The sequence below is a fragment of the Balaenoptera physalus genome, assembly GCF_965194825.1.
Source record: "Balaenoptera physalus genome assembly, chromosome: 1".
Lineage (NCBI taxonomy): Eukaryota > Metazoa > Chordata > Mammalia > Artiodactyla > Balaenopteridae > Balaenoptera > Balaenoptera physalus.
In genome coordinates, this window is record NC_138882.1 from 46,984,210 (window position 1) to 47,005,160 (window position 20,951).

At 38.9% G+C, this 20,951-nt stretch overlaps 1 protein-coding gene across 1 annotated transcript in view; it reads right to left on the reverse strand.

Annotated features, from left to right (window-relative positions):
* Positions 1 to 20,951, reverse strand: part of LOC309666363 (uncharacterized protein C1orf21) — a 225,482-nt gene that overhangs the window by 75,094 nt on the left and 129,437 nt on the right. The window lies entirely within an intron of this gene.

Here is a 20,951-nt window from a genome sequence, read left to right on the forward strand (position 1 = left end):
TAACTGTCCCCCACCCCCATCATAGGTGGGGCATTTTTTAGTTTCTATTTGTATCAGCCAGGGGGTTATGCTGTGGTAACAAACATCCCCCAAACTCAGTGGCTTATAAACAAGGTTTCTTTCTTATTCATGCTACGTGCCCATCACAGGTCAGCAAGGGAGCTGTTCCATGTCACCATGTCATGTCCTCACTCAGGGATGCAGAGGCAAAGTGACCAGTAAGCAAGAACTTTGTCGGTCGCCATGGCAGGCAGAATGGAGTATGTAGAATTCTACACTGACTCTTAAGGTTTTCCCTTAAATGTGACACGTATCATCTCCACTCATATTCCCTTGGGAAAAGCAAGTCACATGGTCCCATGGGCAAAGAAGTGCCCCATGGACTCAGAAGGAGGAGATTTAGCGAACATCCCCAGTGGTAAACATACACACTGTTAAAAGGAGTTCTGCAGGATCCTTTTACTTTTAAAGGTTAAACATGCAGCTGTAGCTAATTCAAACATCAGCCATAACACTTCTGCCTTTACAATGCCCCCTTGCTCTATTCAGCCATATCCTGGGCTGGGCAAAGGAGGAAATCAGTAATTTGTATCCAACAGAAACTAACTTGATTCTCCCTTCTAACTGGAAACAAAACTTGGATATGAAAGTAGTAAGAAGAAATTAAGGTCTCAGTTAATTTGTTTCTTGTTGAGTGATAAGGGAAGTAGAGAGAGGAACAAATACATTTCTTATTTGTTTTCAAGTAATCAGTTTTTTTCACACAGAGAATGTGCTCCATCGGGCTACTCTCCACGGGCTTTACAATGTCACCCTCTGCTGGGCTTTTCTCCGCCTGCCTCTTCTGTTACCAGCACTTTCAAACAGGTACTTGCAGGAAACAGACGTGGTCTGAATTTTTTTCACAGGCAGATGAGAAATTAGACCTGGAACTTGCAACTTGTTATCATTTATTTTAAAACTGGAAAGGACCTCAGATGTCGTGCCAGGAGACCGCTAGTTGTCCTCAGACATCTGCCCCCCTCCTCCTATACGGAGCAGTATAGATGACAACTACATGACCGGACAGCCACTTGACACCTCTCACAGCTAGCTGTGACCACATGACTAGCTGTCTGTCTGAGTGGAAGCTAGATCACGCCTTTCAGATCACGCCTTTGAAGGAATGGATGCGTCTTCCCCTTGGCCCTTTCTCTCTTCTCATTGGCTGGTATGTGGACATGATGGCAGGCGCTAGGGCAGCACTTTTAACCACCAAATGGAAGCTGTGTGTTGAATATAGCACAGCAACAGGAGAGAAGGACTCTTGAGTCTCTGAAACTGTGAAGCTTCCATGACAGCCCTGGAGTGTGTATGCAAGGACTATATGTAAGAGAAATACATGTTTATAATAAAATGTCAACCATTTCCATGTCAACTGGTTCAAATCTCCTGTTTTCTGACGAAGAAACTGAGGCCAGAAAGACTAAAAGAGGTGTCCATGGCCATACAGCTATCCCCTCTGTCAACTGTACATTAAAATGATGGAAAGTGACTCATCTCTCATGTTAATGGCCATGAGAGTAAAATTTCTTACAATTTCTTTTTTAATGATTTAACATCATATTCAGCAGAGGGAACGATAGAACTTAATGCTAATAACTACATCACTTCAAGTTTCCCAGGATAATCAACATGTCCTATTAATAGAAATTATTTAATTCAATGTAGATTGCCAGGGTTCAAAGCTAATGGGAAATTCTGAAGATTGAGGAAGCAGTCAAACTCTTGGAAGATATTCTCGAAATACATTTCCCAAAGTCTACCGGAACACAATCAGTGCGTTGTATTGTATTTGTTCTTCTTTCCGAGAAGGGATAGTAAGGCTTCAGATGGAATTTGAATTTGGCTCTGATGGTGTCAGCACCCAGCTTTTAGTACACATACAAGAAACCACAAACTTAATTACCTAAAATGAAGTCCACCCATTGAACCACACTTGCTTTCAGTTAACTTTTTCATAAGAAAGGAGGAAAAAATGGTTCTCAATTCACCATTTCTTTGACATCCTCATTTGCTGTTTTAAAGTGCCACTCAACAGGAATTATGCTGTTTGACGTGGTTTGAGCATCTGATGCTGTAGAGTTGCGAAACGACTGGGAACTGTTTCAAAGAGCAAAAACATCTGACCTTGTTGGTTTAAGCTTTGGATAGTTTATGGAAAATGAGAATTCTTTTTCTCCTTTGGAATATACTTTAGAAACATTTCTTTTAGGTTCTACTTAGTTGTCCTTGTGTTTGGATGGCTGATAGTGAGTCCTAACATCACAACCAAGACCTCAGGGGACCAGCCAAAGCCATTTGGTTCGATTTTATCCACTCCTCTTTCCGATCTCCCACACAGCTGTCCTGAGTCATTTTCGCTGCTAGCAGAAATGACAGCTAGTGTTAAGTGGGGCTCACTTTCCCACAACAAATCATTGCTTTTTGCTTCACTTCACTTCTTGCTCTCAAAATCTCTAATTTGGAACTCAGAATTGCTAGAAGGGAACATGTTAATATCAGTTATTTTTTAAAAATCTGATGTCACATACCTGCTTTAAAAAATATCAAGTGCTCCCTGTTACCTAGAGAATGCCTGAGCTTTACCATCATAAGACCTTCAAATCTACCCATCCTGCCTCTCAAGCCCTAATGTCCCCCATTGCTCCTCTTTGCCACAACTACCTTGGACTATTCTCCACATCAGGGACCCATCCTTCTGTACTTTCGGCCTGGGGTGATCCCCTCTGCCCCCCCCCATTTTTTTCTCTGAGAAGTTATCTTTTTGCTTGGCCTCTCTCCTAGTTTTTCCTACCTCTACAATATCACTGGTTTAACTGTATTTTAATTATTTATGTATCTGCACCCCCTGCTAAGTTGTGAGCAACTCAAAGAGAGGAATCATATCCTAATTTTACTCCAAACATCTGGTACAGTTCTCGGCACATAGAAGATGTTCAATATATGCTTGCTGAATCAACAGATACTTGGCAATAAAAGGAACAGAAAGGGTCCTAAACTATAGAGTCTAAATCATTAAAATGAAAAAAACCCCTAAATGTGTAAAAGAAATCATAATTTATAATAGTGTCTCTTTATCCCATCTTTTACGTTGAGAGAAAGAAGCAAAAAATCTATGGAGCAGAAAAGTTGCATGAGAGGCAATGGATGTCTTTACCCTAGGAATAAGAAGGCAGAGATTTTTTGAGTTTCAGCTCCTTAACTCTAGGCAGTTTACAGTTATAAAATTAAAATATAAATCCCACCTCATTCTAAAAAAAAAACACAAAGTAACTCTCAGGCAACAGTTGGCAAGGAATACTCCTCCTCTGAGATTTCCTTTTCCTTTTTAAAATCAGTTTAGAATGGAGATGAAAATACCTGTCGTACCTTCCTCACGGCGTGCAAGGTTCCAATGAGCTGGTGGCTGTGAAAGCACTCTATAAACTATAGAATGAGATGTAAATGAAAGGCATCATTACCCATAGACGGGAAAGAAAAGGAAACAAGTACCTTTCACTCAACAATCCTCTTCAGAGTGGTTACTGTGGACCAGGCACGGTAGCAGGTATTAGGGATTCAAAGAAAATATGGAGATCAGGACTGCTCTGGCAGGTTCTCCCCCAGACAGATCTCACCTACTCTCAGGTGTACTCACTCTATAACTAATTCAGTCCCCATGGGTCTGAGTGTCATGGTCTGAGGGCAGGTCTGGATACAGCAAAGGAACAGATGCACCTCCAAGGCCAAGACATGCACCAAATACAGAAGAAAAGGCTCCACCATGAACCACCACCAAGTACCCCTCACTTCCCAATTTGACAGGGTATAGCAGAGCTGGTCACTTCTTACTAGAAATGAGGACTGAAATAGAAATTAATTTTGCATTTTTCTTATGTGAAAGAACCAACAGCTCCAAATAAAACATTAGAACATTTTTTAAAATTAATTAATTTATTTATTTTTGGCTGCATTGGGTCTTCGTTGCTGCGCGCGGGCTTTCTCTAGTTGCGGCGAGCAGGGGCTGCTCTTCGTTGAGGTGCGTGGGCTTCTCATTGCGGTGGCTTCTCTTGTTGCGGAGCACGGGCTCTAGGCACGCGGGCTTCAGTAGTTGCGGCTCGCAGGCTCTAGAGCGCAGGCTCAGTAGTTGTGGTGCACGGGCTTAGTTGCTCCACGGCATGTGGGATCTTCCCGGACCAGGGCTCAAACCCGTGTCCCCTGCACTGGCAGGCGGATTCTTAACCAATTTATTTTTAAAATTGTTTATGAAGCATTCATTCTTCCCTCGCATCCAACCTGGCTAAGCCTTGGATCTACAGAAAGTATTAAAAATCAAAGACTATGCCTCTTTTAGCATTATGTTAAAGATTATGTTTATTCATTTATCCATTCATTCATCCCACCAATATTTTTTTAGCACTTATAAAATGCTAGGCAGTAAGTGAGGTACTGGGGAAACAGCCATTAACAACCAGAGGTGGCCTACAGCAAATATTACGCAAGTAACTTTATTTACCATTGTGGTAAACATTACAAAAGAGTGGTACAGGGTTCCAAGCGGTACAGGGAAATCTGTGGGGAGCAAGGAAGGATGGCGGAGGGGTAAGAGGATGCTTTCCTGAGGCAAGGACCTCAGGGCTGAGACAAGGGTAGGTGGAGCTGGTCAGGGGAAGTGGGAGAGAAAGCAATCAGGGGTGGGAACTGCAGGACTGCAGGCTCCAGGTGGGAAGGAGCTCGGCCAAAGTGTGTGTGGTGGGGAGGAGCCCAGAGAGGCAGCGGGGGGTCAACCCCTCCTCAGGTCAGAACCTGAGAGCAACACAAAGCCATTGGAGGAAGGGCTTTAAACAGTAACATGATCAGATATGCAGTAAAAAGCAAAAACAAAAGGCGACTTTCATACCTAGGAGAGTGGTAAGAAGCACAGAGAATTTGGACAGAGTTGAGAGTGGGGAGCCATCATGGTGGCAGGACCCCTTCATTTTATGCATCAAGACAGCCCCAAAAGTGAGGTCACTTCACCAAGAACACAGACGGAGAGACACTGGCAGAACTTCCTTTTTATGACTCTTGGTCCAGTGGGGTTTTTGTTGGTTTGTTTTGTTTTTTCTGTAAGAGCAACCTCCACCCTTTAACTGTGAATGTGGAGTCATAGCTCTCCTACCCTTCGAGTCACATCTACATAATCATGGCACTGACTGCTTTCTCGCCACTTTAAAGGTCATGATACTACTAAAAACAGCAGCAATCATTTATTAGAAACCTGCCCTGTGCCAGGCAACCTGTTAGGTGCTTTCCATATTTAATCTTCCTAACAATCTTGTAAGGTGGGTATGATTTTTTACTGTTTTACAGGTGAAAAAACCTGAGGCTCAGAAATATTTTTTAAATTGCCAAGGTCACACAGGTAGTTAAGTGTGATCAGAATCCACAACCATTCTCCTCTGGCTCCAAACCAATGCTACTATGCCACACGCACTCTAGACTGTATCATTATCTAATGCCCAATTCTTGTCTTTTGCGAAAAATCAGAATGGGAAGGAAAAGCTTTCCTGGTGTAAATTTAAAAAAGCAAAAACACCTAGAGGAAATTTTCTGAAAAGTTAACTAACTGAATGCATAAATAAATCAAATACATACAGCTAAATACAAGGAGGAGTAAGAACTGAAAAACTTCAGAAGAAAATTTTTATTTTTAATCTACCACACTAATGGCACATTTTTAAAATGCTCCATCAGCCTGTTTCAGGAGATACATATTGGCAACAACCACATGGCTGGAACAAGATGAAAAGAGACCCTTCAAATGGTCTGGTCTACAGGCTCAACTAGAATTGCAACGCTGCTTACTGAATAGCAAATGGGATAATGGAGAAAGAAAGAGCACCTCTGACAGACCTGATCCCAACCCCCGAACAGGTAGAAATGAAATTTAAAATTAGCTTCCTTATAGTAAACACTCCAAAAATTGAAGAGGAAGTATAAGAAAACAGAAAAAAAAGAAAAAATCTGGCCCTAATGAGAAAGCTATGTACCCAGAAAAAAAATGAAAAACAAGAAAAGTCTTAGAAGCAATTATCACCCCCCTGAAATAAGTCTTGCACGCCACGCGAGAAATTTTCAGGGAACAGCTGTTATTCATTCTCAGGGAAAGAAAAAGAAACATCCCTATAAAGAAACAGGAACAGCAGAATGCACTCACTCCATGACAGAAGCAATAAGATCATCATTGCATAAATATTAAAATCAGTGCTGCAGAAAATTGGGTTAGTCAATCAGAAATAGATAAAAGAGATACATATATGGAGGCTTGAAAAAGTAATTAGACGTTGAAAAAGAAGGTAAGAGAAGATGGCATAAAAGAGGGCATTACAAATTAGGTGACAATCCATTTCAAAAAATAAAAACAATCAAAACATGCAAAAGAATAAACTGGCCTTGGGGTATCATTTTTATTCTTAACTAAATTAGCAAGAGTTTAAAAAAATAAAACACTCATTGCTAGAGAGGCTATCAATTCTGTCCCTTTATCTCGGTGTTGAAATTGGCAGTCTCCATTCACTGCTGGTGGAAGGCACCAGCTTATGTATGTCAAAAACAATAAAACTATTCATAATGGTCAACCCAATGATCCCACCCCTGGAAACTTATGTAAGGAAATAAATCAACAGAAGAAAATGGCTGTATTTAGGGATATGCTTACAGTGGCATCAGGTACTATATAATAATGAAAAACAGGAAATAGACTAATACCCAACACCAGGATAAAAGCTAAGGGAAATCAATTTGAAGTACTTTTACACATCCATTAAAATTTAACGCGATGACTATAAAGGAAAATGGAAAATGATATGATGCTAAGAAAAAACTGTTACGCAAAGTTACACGCTGGCTATGACTCCCGCTCTGTAAAAAAAAAAAACTATTACTTGTACCTGAGTGAAGACAGAAAGCACCTGACAAGAAGTCACAAAATTAAAAAACGTGTTGTGATGGTCAGCCTTTACATCTTTTTAAATCAAATTTTAAGATGCAACTGCTATAATATGAAACACAGGTTCCACATTTATTAGCTGTACTACCTTAGGCAAGAAGTTTAACTTCCCTGAAATTAGCTTACTCACCTATAAAATGAGAAAACCATATTTCTATCCCTTAGCAGATTAAATTATGTGATAAACACTTACATAGCACTTACTATGATCCTGGCACTGTTCTAAGCACTTGACAAATATTACCTTTTAAAATCATCAAAACAACATTTTAAGATGAAGCAAAAAGAGGTTCAGGGGCTTCCCTGGTGGCGCAGTGGTTGGGGAGTCTGCCTGCCAGCGCGGGGGACACGGGTTCGAGCCCTGGTCTGGGAGGATCCCACATGCCGCGGAGCTGCTGGGCCCGTGAGCCACAATTACTGAGCCTGTGCGTCTGGAGCCTGTGCTCCGCAACAAGAGAGACCGCGATGGTGAGAGGCCCGCGCACCGCGGTGAAGAGTGGCCCCCGCTTGCCGCAGCTAGAGAAAGCCCTCGCACAGAAACAAAGACCCAATGCAGCCATGAATAAATAAATAAATAAATAAAATTAAAAAAAAAAAAGAGGCTCAGTAATCCACGGTGACAATAGCAAGAGAACAATAACTTACACTAGCTTTCCGATGTCCATGGGATCAAATCCAGCAGTAAGAGCAACTGCTAACATTGACTGAGTGTCTGCTAATGCGGAATGTGTTGTGCTAAGTGCCTTCCTTGCATTGTCTTCTATAACCCTTACAACAGTCCCCTAGGTAGGTACTGTAAGTGTGTCCTCAGGATATTCAGGCTCAGAGAGGTTACGTAACATGCTCGTGAGCGAGAGAGCAAAGATTTGAACATGGGTCTGTGGGAGTTCAGAGGCTTCGTCACTACATGACAGTTTGTTCCATTTTGTTAGGATGGTGTACACAGTCTTTCAGACCCTGAACCTGGCCACACCTACGTCACTCCAGATCTGGGAGAGTTCTGAGTTGACACCAAGACCTTTTAAGCCCCTGGCCTCTGCTCCTACTGTTCCTCACCTGGTCTTCCTCAAAACTCCTATTCATCCCTCAAGGCTCCACCTTCCCGGACCTCCAGAGGCACAGTTAACTGTTCCCTTATCTGCTGCTCTTTCAGTTAGAAATTTATGCCTGTAAGTCACCAAGTACCATATTGTTTCTATATTTTTTACCAGCTTGTTTCTTACAAATTATGACTTTCACAAAGGCAAAGACCACGTTTTATACAATTTGGTATACACTGTATTCCTGGCTTTCAGCACAATTCCCAGAACATGACAAGGACCGAACAACCACTTGCTGAATTAACACACACCTCCGGCGCAGAGGATATTCCCAAGAATCACCTGTAACATCAAAGCACCATTTGCTATGTACAAAGGATGGAGAATCAAGAGCCCATATTTCTCAATACTCTTTTTCACAGAGCTTTGATGCTGAAGGTAGTTTAGCTAAATGAGAATATAAAAGGGACCTCTCTATCAAGAAGACTTCCCAGATGTAGTAAGTTTGGGTTCAGTGCGCATGGTACCATGGGTTTACTCATTAGGCCTGTTAGCCTGCTGCTTGGAAACTGCATGCTCACTGGCTTACCTTCTCCTTCTAGACAGTAAGCTTCTCAAGGACAGAAATGTGGGTATTCCTCATAATCTCCAAATCCAACGACAGTAACTGTCATGTAACTGACTAAGGAATATTTGTCAAGTGACTGATTGAATGAATGGGGTTGAGACATTTTCTTTCCTTACAGTCTTGACAAGATAGTTCAACCTGTAGCATGCTCTATTATACCAGTGCCAGATTTTAAAAAAAATCTTCAATTTCATGATATTCCTAAAATTTTGTGAAAAAGTTAAATGAAATAAAAAGGATAAACTACTTGTCCATCTATTTGAATCTTTCTGTACTCTCTTCAATGATTGGGAAATCACTGCATGCTCTAACCCCCATAAAGGATTTATTTTTTTCTCTAAAAAATGCTTCCCACTTGAACCTTCTTTAAAAACACACAAAATAAAAAGATTCATTTGGTGGACATGTTCCCTCCTTATCCTGAGATCAGTTCAGGGCTGAGGAACTATTATTAGAAAGCTCCCAGTTGAAGAAGATGCCTTCAAAAAGGAAAACATGATGTGGGATACAGTGTGTTCAAAGCTAATTTTAATTATACAGGCTACTAGGGTTACTGAGATATGCCAAACATTTAGCTAATTAGCAGACTCTTGAGACAAGAGAGCTGCCTAGAGCTACACAGTTTTTCCTCATTATGACTGATGACAAATTCTAGTTAAACACCCATTATAAATTCACTTTATTTGTTCTTTCTTAAATTCCAATAACATGAGCTAATTTAAACTTGAAAATTAGTCATTAGGACTAAAATGGAGATCTTCCACTTTAAACACAATGATCCAACATCAAGCACCACATTGGAAACGTTTTTAGGAAAGTAAAAAATTATTAATGTTGATTTTGATACTATACTTATAAGTTCAAAGACCTGAAATTGAAATTAATTAGAAAACTTCACTAAAAAATTCTATGGGTGATGTTCAACAAAATAGTAAAACCTAAGTTAGTAAACACTGAAGTGCCTGGAACTCTCTAGGAGCTGGTTTTGAGGGCATATGAAGCACACAGAAATCAGGAAAATAGAGATAAGAGGAAAACAGCTATCTTCCGTTAAGTACTTACTATGTGCTGCAGTATACTAGGTGTTTTACAAAAATCACCTAATTCCTCAAATCAACCTGGGGAAATCATTATTCCTACTTTACAGATGAGAGACCAAGGTTCATGCAGTCTGAGTAAGGTCATCCAGTTAGAAAGTAGCCTGGCTAGGTTTGATGTCGAAGATTGCTTTTCTTAGGCTTGTTTAGATGTCATCTTATATCTGAGAAGACTTAGGAACGATGTAATTAGATACATTTAGCCTTTGGGGTATCTGGTACTTATAGAGGTGTTTTGCTCAGGACCCAAGCATGAGGTAGATGTGTCTGTCAGCTTTTCTTTTAAAATAGAAAGTAGATCCAAGGACACAATCCAGGTTTCTGAAGTCAGTGGGATTTCCCACAAGGCTTTTCTCATAAAGTGGTCCCTACCCATGGAAACACCTGAACAGGTTGGTGGTTGTAGCAGATGGCAGTTCCCAAAGACGGCTGCTATAGTATCTCCCATGCCCTGTGCTCTGCAATATAACCTTGCCACTCCCCCATCAAGAGGCAGAGCCTATAATTTCACCCCCTTGAATCTGGGCAGGCTCTGTGACTGCTCTGACAAATAGAATTGGAAGAAGGGCCGCTGCCTCTGGGAAGCCAGTTATCTGGTGAGAAGCATGATTACCCTCAGACCACCATGCTGTGAGAAGCCCAAGCCATGTGGAAGTCATATATAGGTACTTGTCAATGGCCCCAGCTGACCTCACGGCCAACATCCATTGCCAGCCCTGTGACGAAGCCCAGTTGAGCCTTAGGATGACTGCAACCCCAGCCAACAACTAAATGCAAGTGCGTGAGGGACCCTAAGCAGGAACTGTCTAGCTAAACCCAGTTGCTCCACAGAACCATGAGATAATAACTTGCTATTTTACAGCACTACATTTTTCAGTGGTTTGTGATGCAACAATAATAGATAATCAGAACAGTGGTGGTATTGGTTTTCTTCTATGGGGTGAAGCAACTATTTCTTTTAAGCAACTGGGAGTAGATATTTGGGGGGATATATTAAAATATCATACATCCCTGCCATGGTAGCTAAGCAAATTCTCCTGTTGAGGGTTATTCCTTTAAAGAATTGAGAGACTATGAAAATGTACCTATGTGAACATTCTTAAACACAGTGGGTTCACAGCAAAATGATTAGATATATTTGGAGTTAGTTTACCATAAGGCTGCCAAACAATTCTCATTTTTTTAAAGCAGTAATCAAACACAATTTAGTCCCTGAACAACTTCAGGATGCCAATAACCTGATTTATGTTTGTATTACCTGCCAAATTCCACCTGAGCTAATAAGAGAGAATTCAGCACTAATGATTCTAAAGTAAAAAAATAAAATTTTGGAAACAGAAGAATACTACAAAAATACTTGTAGGTTAAGTATAAGAGAAAATAATGTTTAGATAAAAAATAAACTCTTTTCTAGGGAATGTCAGAAGGCTAGCACAGATTTAGCCAAATCTCCTCAGCCTCTGAATATATTGTTCAGTTTTTGGTGTTTTTAACAACAACCTTAAGGCCAGGGCAAGATAGTGAATCATGAAAGAAAAATTTACTAATACTCAAAATCCTGTACTTACTAACAAAAAGAGGGCAAATAAAATATATTTCAAAAAACTTTCAATAACAAGGCAGGAATAAAGGAATGATGGTGCTTGATCGATATACTCTAAACCCTGGGCAATTTGGTTAACTCAAGTTTTCTTTCATTAACTCCAGCAATAAAAATTTTAAATTATTGCCACTTTGCTAAATAATGGGAATAGTTTCACAACATTACTTTCATTGTATCTTTTAAAGAATTCCTAAAAAGCTAAGCAATTTGTCCACATGGACAAATTGTTCTTACCTTCCTAGTTTGCAAAGCCCTGAAAAGTTATAGGGCTGCATTCATTCATTTACCACACCACCTATAGCAGAATGAAGTTTCCACTGGTTCTCAACTGAGATGGAAATTGGGTGAATGGTCCTTTTCCCTCCTCACAGAGATATGCATTTCCAGAAAAAAAGCAACTAATATTTGTGGTAGCATGAATGTTGTTCTTCTGCTATAAATCCTTGTGTTTTAAATGCTTTTTGTATAATTTCCTTTCCCTGAGTTGTAAAAGTAATAAATGTTCATTAAGGAGGAAAACATTTTAAATGCAGAAAGGAATTTTTAAAAAAGAAGAATCTTCCATAACCCTGTAACCCAGAGATACTCTGCCCCCATAATTGTTTTTTTTTTTTTTTTGGTCAGTTGACACAAGCAAACTTCTCTTGTGGATTCTTTAGATGCATTTCATGATCTGATCACAAAATTCCTGTGTATGTCACAACACTGATATGGCTTCTGCTTATACAATCAGAACCATAATCCAATCTTTCTTAATGCTGATATGATTTCTTGGTTTAAAAAAAAAAAACACAAAATCAAATGATGGAAAAGAAAGATGTCATGAAACAAAGGGATAAAATTAAAACAGATAAAACTGGAAGCTTATGATCCAACCACACACTGAAGAGTACACTGCATAAATTTTATGAAAATTTGATGACAAATTAAGATGTTACAACTGGAAGTTAATTTTCCATGGAAACCAATGGCATGAAAATAATTATTATAATAACCAAAATTTATACAAAAATAAAACAAAGGAGGTGTTAATAGCTAATGTTAAGTTTAAAATAAAAGCTGTTTTTTTCCATTCATCTCTGCAGGTACATGTATCTTTGCCTTAAAACAAAGTAAAATACCACTGTACTACAGAAACTTAGATGCAGAACTATTTAAGGAGTAAAAAAATTCACCATTGCTCCAACTCAGAAAATACTGTTATTGTTAGCAGGTAATGTCAATGTACTCCCCAAACTGAGAGATACCTTAAAAGTAACTTTTGAGCATATTTTCTATGACAAAGTGAGTAAGACCAATAATATCCAGTTCAAAGAGTTTCATCTCAGTTCAGTTATCTCATCATCCTGAGGTTAAAGCAGGAATCACATAAGTTTTGATGCTCTCAGTGCACAACACTGGGTAAGGGCGCTCTTCTTCAGGAGTATGAAACCTACTGAATGACATAAATCTCTCAGCAGTCAGGGAAGCGATGTCGCCTAACCATATTTATATGTTTAATTCAGCACTATTGGAATAACTGATGAATATTTCAAACCTGTTTAAAAAATACTGCTATCCCAGTTCTGTATCCTAATTGATTGGAAAGAGGTACAGATGGATGGGTGGATGACTGAGTCTAGAAGAATATTTTAATCTGGGATTAATTTCACATAATGTCATGATTCCCCAAAGGTCACGATTGTTCCCATCTTATGCAATGTTCTTATTGCAATAGCCAGGATCTTGGGTAAAACTCAAATGCAGCATTAATAAAGGATGGGCCAACCTATCTGAATAAGATTCAAGGAGGCCATTACTTAGGAATTCCTCATGAAGATATCCAGTTTTATAGTTTCATATTCACGTGTAAGAATAGAATTAACAAATTCTTTTCTCCTGCCTTTTTACCCCTAGGGTCCAATGAAAGGAAAACCTTCGATTCCAGCAAAAATGAAATATAAGAAATATGATTTATTCATTAAATGTTTATTAGTATTATTAGTATTAATATTAGGTCGTGAATAAAACAAATAGGATCTCATCCTTGTGGACCTTACATTCTAAGTTATAAACACATTTTTAAAAGTGTAAACTCATTAGTAACCAGAAAAAAGCAAATCAAAACAAAAAGATACAGGGTAGCACCAAGTAAAAGTTATAAAGTTCCCCATGTGGTAAAGGGTCAAGAGAAACGGACACTCATACTTTGGTGATGGGAAGATTAGTTGGTAAAAGATTGTTTTTGGAGAGAGGGTAATTTGGAATACATATATAAAAAAATCTCTTTGTCTCAGTCATCCTATACATGGGGATTTATGCTAAGGGAATGACGGGAGATATAAAGTATTATGAAAAATTGTTCAGACGAGAGCACCGGAACCACAACTAACTGCTGAACAATCATCAACAGGAAGACACTGGAACTCACCAAAAAAAGATACCCTACATCCAAAGACAAAGCAGAAGCTGCAATGAGACAGTAGAAGGGGAGCAATCATAATAAAATCAAATCCCATAACCGCTGGGTGGGTGACTCACAAACTAGAGAACACTTGTACCACAGAAGTCCACCCACTGAAGGTTCTGAGCCCCACGTCAGGCCTCCCAACCTGGGAGTCCGGCACTGGGAGGAGGAATTCCAGAGAATCAGACTATGAAGGCTAGAGGGATTTGATTGCAAGACTTTGACAGGACTGGGGGAAACAGAGATTCCATTCTTGGAGGGCACACACAAAGTAGTGGGTGCATCAGGACCCAGGCGGAAGGAGCAATGACCCCACAGGAGACTGAACCAGACCTACCTGCTAGTGTTGCAGGGTCTCCTGAAGAGACGGGGTGTGGCTGTGGCTCACTGCGGGGACAAGGACACTGGCAGCAGAAGTTCTGGGAAGTACTCCTTGGTGTGAGGCCTCCTGGAGTCTGCATTAGCACCACCAAACGGCCTATAGGCTCCAGTGCTGGGTTGCCTCAGGTCAAACAACCAACAGGGAGGGAACTCAGCCCCAACCATCAGCAGACAAGCGGATTAAAGTTTCACTGAGCTCTGCACAACAGAGCAACACCCAGCCCTACCCACCACCAGTCCCTCCCATCAGGAAGCTTGCACAAGCCCCTTAGATAGCCTCATCCACCAGAGGGCAGACAGAAGAAGCAAGAAGAATTACAATCCTGCAGCCTGCGGAGCGAAAACCACATTCACAGATAGACAAAATGAAAAGGCAGAGGACTATGTACCAGATGAAGGAACAAGATACAACCCCAGAAAAACAACTAAACAAAGTGGAGATAGGAAACCTTCCAGAAAAAGAATTCAGAATGATGACAGTGAAGATGACCCAGGAGCTCAGAAAAAGAATGCAGTCAAAGATCGAGAAGATGCAAGAAATGTTTAACAAAGACCTAGAAGAATTAAAGAACAAATACCTAGAAGAATTAAAGAACAAACAAACAGAGATGAACAATACAATAACTGAAATGAAAAATACACCAGAAGGAATCAATAGCAGAATAACTGAGGCAGAAGAAGAGAGAAGTGACCCGGAAGACAGAATGGTGGAATTCAATGCCACAGAACAGAATAAAAAAAAAAGAATGAAAACAAATGAAGACAGCCTAAGAGACCTCTGTGACAACATTAAACATAATACAAATGCACGAACATTCGCATTATAGAGTTCCCAGAAGTAGAAGAGAGAGAAAGGACCCGAGAAGATATTTGAAGAGATTATAGTTGAAAACTTCCCTAACATGAGAAAGGAAATAGCCACCCAAGTCCAGGAAGTGCAGAGAGTCCCATACAGGATAAACCCAAGGAGAAACATGCCAAGACACACAGTAATCAAACTGACAAAAATTAAAGACAAAGAAAAATTATTAAAAGCAAAAAGGGAAAAATGACAAATAACATACAAGGGCACCCCCATAAGGTTAACAGCTGATTTCTCAGCAGAAACTCTACAAGCCAGAAGGCAGTGGCAGAATATATTTAAAGTGATGAAAGGGAAGAAGCAACAACCAAGATTACTCTACCCGGCAAGGATCTCATTCAGATTCGATGAAGAAATCAAAAGCCTTACAGACAAGCAAAAGCTAAGAGAATTCAGCACCACCAAACCAGCTTTACAACAAATGCTAAAGGAACTTCTTTAGGTGGGAAGCACAAGAGAAGAAAAAGACCACAAAAACAATCCCAAAACAATTAAGAAAATGGTAATAGGAACATACATATCAATAATTACCTTAAATGTGAATGGATTAAATGCTCCAACCAAAAGACACAGGCTCACTGAATGGACACAAAAACAAGACTCATATATATGCCGCCTACAAGCAATCCACTTCAGACCTAGGGATACATACAGACTGAAAGTGAGAGGATGGAAAAAGATATTCCATGCAAATGGAAATCAAAAGAAAGCTGGAGCAGCAATACTCATATGAGATAAAATAGACTTTAAAATAAAGAATGTTACAAGAGACAAGGAAGGACACTAAATAATGATCAAGGAATCAATCCAAGAAGAACATATAACAATTATAAGTATATATGCACCCAACATAGGAGCTCCTCAATACAAAAGGCAAATGCTAACAGCTATAAAAGAGGAAATCAACAGTAATGCAATAATAATGGGGAATTTACCACCTCACTTACACCAATGGACAGATCATCCAGACAGAAAAGTAATAAGGAAACACAAGCCTTAAGTGACACAATAGACCAGAGAGATTTAATTGATATTTATAGGACCTTCTGTCTGAAAACAGCAGATTACACTTTATTCTCACGTGCACACGGAACATTCTCCAGGACAGATCACATCTTGGGTCACAAATCAAGCCTCAGTATATTTAAGAAAACTGAAATCATATCAAGCATCTTTTCTGAGCACAACCCTATGAGATTAGAAATAAATTACAGGGAAAAAAACGTAAAAAACACAAACACATGGAGGCTAAACAATACGTTACTAAATAACCAAGAGATCACTGAAGAAATCCAAGAGGAAATCAAAAATATACCTGGAGACAAATGACAATGAAAACACCACGACCCAAAACCTATGGGGTGCAGCAAAAGCAGTTCTAAGAGGGAAGTTTATAGCGATACAATCTTACCTCAGAAACAAGAAAAATCTCAAATAAACAATCTAAACTTACACCTCAAGGAACTAGAGAAAGAAGAACAAACAATCCAAAGTTAGTAGAAGGAAAGAAATCATAAAGATCAGAACAGAAATAAATGAAATAGAAACAAAGAAAACAGTAGCAAAGATCAATAAAACTAAAAGCTGTTTTTTGAGAAGATAAACAAAATTGATAAACCTTTAGCCAGACTCATCAAGAAAAAGAGGGAGAGGACTCAAACAAATAAATTTAGAAATTAAAAGGAAGTAACAATGGACACTGCAAAAAGTAGCCCCTGCTCGCCACAACTAGAGAAAGCCCACGCACAGCAACGAAGACCCAACGCAGCCAAAAAATTAAAAAAAAAAATTTAACAAAAAGAAAAAAAAGAAATGAAAAAGGAGAAGTTAAAACAGACACTGAAAATACAAAGCATCATAAGAGCCTACTACAAGCAACTCTATGCCAATAAAATGGACAACCTTGAAGAAATGGACAAATTCTTAGAAAGGTATAACCTTCCAAGGCTGAACCAGGAAGAAATAGAAAATATGAACAGACCAATCAGAAGTAATGAAATTGAAACTGTGATTAAAAATCTTCCAACAAAAGTCCAGGACCAGATGGAAGGCTATACCATGTTCCTGGATTGGAAGAATGAATATTGTGAAAATGACTATACTACCCAAAGCAATCTACAGATTCAGTGCAATCCCTATCAAATTAGCATGACATTTTTTTTTTACAGAACTAGAACAAAAAATCTTAAAATCTGTATGGAGACACAAAAGACCCCGAACAGCCAAAGCAATCTTGAGGGAAAAAAACTGAGCTGGAGGAATCAGACTCCCAGACTTCAGACTACAGTACAAAGCTGCAGTAATCAAGGCAATATGGTACTGGCACAAAAACAGAAATACAGATCAATGGAACAGGATAGAAAGCCCAGAGATAAACCCACGCACATATGGTCAACTAATCTATGACAAAGGAGGCAAGGATATACAATGGAGAAAAGACAGTCTCTTCAATAAGTGGTGCTGGGAAAACTGGACAGCTACATGTAAAAGAATGAATTAGAACACTCCCTAACACCATACACAAAAATAAACTCAAAATGGATTAAAGACCTAAATGTAAGACCAGACACTCTAAAACTCTTAGAGGAAAACATAGGAAGAACATTCTTTGACATAAATCACAGCAAGATCTTTTTTGATCCACCTCCTACAGTAATGGAAATAAAAAACAAAATAAACAAATGGGAGCTAATGAAACTTAAAAGCTTTTGCACAGCAAAGGAAACTATAAACAAGATGAAAAGACAACCCTCAGAACGAGAGAAAATATTTGCTAACGAATCAATGGACAAAGGATTAATCTCCAAAATATATAAACAGCTTATGCAGCTCATTATTAAAAAAACAAACAACCTAATCACAAAACTGGCAGAAGACCTAAATAGACATTTCTCCAAAGAAGACATGCAGATGGCCAAGTAGCACATGAAAAGCTGCTCAACATCACTAATTATTAGAGAAATGCAAATCAAAACTACAATGAGGTATCACCTCACACCAGTTAGAATGGGCATCATCAGAAAATCTACAAACAACAAATTCTGGAGAGGGTGTGGAGAAAAGCGAACCCTCTTGCACTGTTGGTGGGAATGTAAATTGATACAGCCACTATGGAGAACAGTATGGAGGTTCCTTAAAAAACTAAAAATAGAGTTACCCTATGATGCAGCAATCCCACAACTGGGCATATACCCCGAGAAAACCATAATTCAAAAAGACACATGCACCCCCATGTTCACTGCAGCACTATTTACAATAGCCAGGTCATGGAAGCAACCTAAATGCCCATTGACAGACAAATGGATAAAGAAGATGTGGTACATATATACATGAAATATTACTCAGTCATAAAAAGGAACAAAACTGGGTTATTTGTAGAGACGTGGATGGACCTAGAGACTGTCATACAGAGTGAAGTAAGTCAGAAAGAGAAAAACAAATATCGTATATTAACACATGTATTTGGAATCTAGAAAAATGGTACAGATGAACCAGTTTGCAAGGCAGAAATAGAGACACAGATGCAGAGAACAAATGTATGGACAGCAGCAGGGGAAAGTGGCGGGAGGGGTGATGGTGGTGTGATGAATTCGGAGACTGGGATTGACATGTATACACTAATATAAATAAAATAGATAACTAATAAAAACCTGCTGTATAAAAAAAAATAAAATTCAAAAAATAAAAAAAAAATTGTTTTCTAAACTATTAAATTATGGCATATTCAAACAGTATATTCATAGTGTGTATAGGACAGGTCCATTATTTTATACTTAAATTTTATAATTTAGAATGGTTTAACATTTACAGAGAAGTTGTGAGAATAGTAAAGAGTTCCCATATACCTTACATCCAGTTTCCTCTACTGGTAAAATCTTAGATTAGGATGGTTCATTTGTCACAATTAATGAACCAAACATTGAAACGATATTCAGATTTCCATAGTTTTTACTTACTGTCCTTCTCCTGTTCCAGGAGCACATCCAGGACACTACATTACATTTAGTTGTCATGTCTCCTTAGGCTCCTCTTGACTGTGACAGTTTCTCAGATTTCTTTTTGGTTTTGATGACCCTGAAAGTTTTGAGGAGTACTGGCAAGGTATTTTGTAGACTGCCCCTCAGTTGGGATTTGTCTAATGTTTTTCTCATGATTATACTGAGGTCATGCGTTTTGGGGAGGAAGACCACAGAGGTCATTCTCATCACATCATAACAAGGGTACATGCTATCAACATAAACTTAACACTGTCACTTAATTCTGATCACCTGGCTGGGGTAGTGTTTGTCAGTTTTCTCCACTGTAACGTTACCTTTCTTGCCCCATATTCACAATGTACTCTCTCTAAGGAAGTCACTGCGCACAGCCCATACTTAAGAAGTGGGAAGTTATACTCTGCCTCCTTGAGGGCAGAGTAATACATAAATGATTTGGAATTATTCTGCATAGGAGATTTATCAATTCTTCTCTATTTATTCAATCATTTATGTGTATCGGTATGGACCCACAGGTATTTATTTTTATAATTTGTATAAAGTAAATGCATTGTGCGCTGTTCCATATTTATAGCACAATCTAATACTGTATGATTAATTCTGTTGCTTCAATTCTTTCAGCTTTGACGGCTCGGAGCCCTTTCAGTTGGCTCCTGTGTCCCTGTGACATACCCCATCATTGTGTGTATATATTGTGAGCACTTCCTAATTTGGGCACTACAAAATACTCTAGGATCATCTTACATATTCCCCAGCCCTATAATCAGCCATTTGTTCAAAAAGTCTTGGTTCCTTTTCTTGGAGAATGGTACTAGAAACAAGATCCGGGTGCTGGGTACGTTTGCTGCTACTGGAATGTCACTGACTCTAGGTCCTCTCAGCTGAGAGAGCAAGAAAGTGGTGTGTGTGTGTACATGCATATCTACACCTGCGCATACATATACTACAAATATAGGTATCAACGCATGTACATACATGTATATAAATATATGCATGCCCATACATGTGTGTATATGTTTACACGTGTTTACACATATCTATCAATATTTCTACATGTATCCATCTATATCTATATTTGGCTAAACATTAATTCACACTGATATCACCAACTCTAAACCACTGCCACCGGATGCTTCTAGCCACCTCTCGTGTGTGTCTAACCTCTCACTCCAACAGTGAGAAACCTGCCTCCACCATCCAGCATCCACAAGTTCATTAATTACAGTGTTTTCAGAATTGTTAACTCTTAGCGCCACTGCAAAAAAGAGTACAGTGCTTACGTAAAGTTTCTTTTACTTTTACAGTCTCCATCCATCATTTGCAAAGTTACTTAGGTCACCCTCTTCAGTGAGGTTATTTCATATACTTGTAATACTGTTAGATTCTTTTGTCAGTCTACATTCCATCTTGGGATCCCCTGACCTCTTAAATTTTTTTTTTTTAAATTTACAAACATGAAAGTTCACTCTCTTTGTTGTAAAGTTCTATTCATTTTAACAAATGCATAGTGCATTTTAACAAATGCATAGTGTCATGTATCTACCATTACAGTCTCATACAGAATAGTTTCACTCCCCTAAAAATTCCCTGTGTTTCTCCTATTCAGCCCTCCTCTTCCCACAAACTCTTGGAAACCACTTATCTGTTTACCATCTGGATGGTTTTGCCTTTTTCAGATGTCATATAAATAGAATCATATCGTATGTATTGTACCTTTCTGACTATATTCTTTCACTGAGCAATGTACACTTAAGACTCATCTATGCTTTTTCATGGCTTAGTAGCTCATTTCTTTTTATCACTAAATCATACCCCATTGTATATAGTTTGTTCATTCACCAGTGAAGGACATCTTACATGCTTCCAGTTTTTTGGTGATTGTGAATA